The 2,500-nt window shown below is 48.4% G+C and overlaps 1 protein-coding gene across 2 annotated transcripts in view; it reads right to left on the bottom strand.

Moving 5' to 3' along the window:
- The window catches only part of LOC135829976 (EF-hand calcium-binding domain-containing protein 6-like), a 28,481-nt gene that overhangs the window by 18,778 nt on the left and 7,203 nt on the right, over positions 1-2,500 (bottom strand). The gene's annotated exons all lie outside the window — the stretch shown is intronic.

A 2,500-nucleotide genomic window follows, 5' to 3' on the forward strand; every position in this document is an offset into this window, starting at 1 on the left:
ACAAGTTACAGAGTTACGAAGCGAATTGAGTTCCTTGAGGCAGTCCACCATTGTCATTGACCATGTTGACCAACAGAAACAGAAAGGTGACGAGAGGTCAAGGAGACTGCAGGTACATGTAGTACTACTATTAGGAATAGGAGTACCCGCACTAGTACTGGAAAGTTAAAGCCGCATGGAAGTGGTGAGTGCTAAAAATGGGGCAAAGCAGCAGGAAAACACGTGGGAACGCGCACTGAACCACGTAGCGCTGCCACACCCAGGGTATCCTCTGGCACGCAACCAAGACAGTGTACACGGAAACGGAGTACTCTGACGCACGGGATGCTACACTCCAGCCTGTCAAGCACTCCAAGTCGGCTTTCAGCACCAGACCACAGACGACTCTTGGAAGTTGGTCTCCGCAGGACCACCAAAGACCAAGCGCTCTGTTGTCTACGCAGGCAACATCACCCCTGACTGCACCAGCAGTGCCGATACAGATATCTCGAGTCGGACTCCAGGGAGGAAAGCTGGCGCCCACCGGTTAAGTGAGATTCACCCCCTGCAGACCAGGAAGCTAAGTACTCTGTCACAGATGGCAATGTGTTGCACCCCTAAGCTAGTAATGACTAACAACACCCTTTTAAACTCTTGCTAACAAATGCCTTTGGGCTGATGAGTAAGATAGATGAATTCCCATATCAGCAGGGTGGAAACTGACGTAACGAGATGGGGAGTAGTCCATGAGGACATGGCAGCATCCGAATACGCAAGAGGTAGGCACAAGAATATGCGGCTTAGACAGAGAAGAAACAGTTCGAAGCTAGAATCAATGTCCGTGTTTCTTAGAATCAATCATGGAGAAAGCTAACTAAGAGTAACTATCTCAGCCACGGAAGACCGTGCCTTTCTCATAAATAGCTCATAGGTGCATGATGAAGCATCCACCACGGACGCCAGTAGCTGTGATGGCCGAGAGGCTAAGGCGTTGGACTGCGGCCTTCATTCCACTCATAGTTTTAAAAGTAATCAGAGGTTTTTATTGATCCGCCAACATGCTGGTTGGGTGCCGCACCTGCCCGCTTTCTAACAGGTCCACATGCAGAACATCCTGATGGCCCTGAGGAAATAAAGTACCCATATGTAGCTCGTGATTGCTCACTGGCTGATCATGTTGGCATGAAAAGACTCTCCTGCTTGGATAAAGTGGGTACATCATAGCTGAAGTGTCGCCACAACCACTTCTTCCAAGTTGTGGGCCAGATGGCACTAACCAAGAAGTCATGGTGCAACTTTGGGCCAGATGGTGCTAACCAAAAGGTCATGGTGTGATTTCGTTGTCAGGACAACACATAATCTTTTCATTGAGCGGACCGTTTTTAATCCTGATGCGTGGGCACGGCATCGTGAGACACCTACCAAGTTCTATTTCCGATAAGCACGCTATCCATCAATGTACACAAAGCCATTGGTGTTGTGGGAAACACGAAGTCACAAAAAACGTGATTCGTTCGAACTTCAGCGAGGGTTTCACTTGCACCGGCAGCGTTGAGCTCTCCTTACTATAGGTACAAATGGAAATTTTATTTTTCATTGCTATCAGGTTCGGCCTCACTTTCTCTGTGCTGCGCTGATGAGTCCACAAAGGACGGAACAGTTCTGTTCGCAGATTGAGTAGGTACTAATGGAATAAATTAAAACATTAATTTTGGCATTGCACCACTGCACAGCAGATCGTTACATGCAACCAACCGTAACCATAGTGTGCGGGTTGCAGGTTTTCAAGCTCTCCTGCCAAAAAATCTGGCACTTTCTCATTTATAGATCTGCCCGACCATGCCTACCTCATCGAGTACTGTTGCCACGGGCACACGGTCAAACTCCAGTAGAAATAAAGGCAGTAGTAGTAGTCCTGGTTTTGAGCATAGAGACGCGTCCCCTCGCCTACTTTTACGGTAGTGCCGACATGGAGGACTAGTGATTCCTAAAAGAAGCAACTGAGCTACAGTACAACCTGTGACTAACGACCACCCCTTGGGGCCAGAGAAAGCGGTCTTTAGTGGCAGGTGGTCCTTAGTTACAGGTTTGCACCGCACAACCCTGCGAATGTGAGACCGTCCGTGCCTGGCGAAGTGGTCTGTAGTGCCAGGCTGGTCGCTAGTCACGGTGATCTTTAGTTACAGGTTGTACTGTATTTCAAAGGATCAGTCAGGGAAGTGAACTGCCTGAAAAGAGAGAAAAAAATGCCAGACCCATCAGGACTCGAACATGGGACCTTACTTGTCATGAGCAATGCGCTAACCATCTGAGCTATGGGACCCAGCTCAACATAGAAGGGTCTGGCATTTTTTTTCCTCTTTTCAGGCAGTTCACTTCCCCGACGGATCCTTTGAATTTGAAGTTCTCCCAATCCTTTCAAAACTGAGCGTTTTCAAATAATGGTACCGTAAAGTACCGTTGATCCGCCCCCTTTGTAATTGCCGCCCCCTGTCCATTTTCTACCTGTGAAGCGACTTCG

This window comes from Sycon ciliatum, chromosome 13, assembly GCF_964019385.1.
Source record: "Sycon ciliatum chromosome 13, ocSycCili1.1, whole genome shotgun sequence".
In the NCBI taxonomy this organism is placed as follows: domain Eukaryota; kingdom Metazoa; phylum Porifera; class Calcarea; order Leucosolenida; family Sycettidae; genus Sycon; species Sycon ciliatum.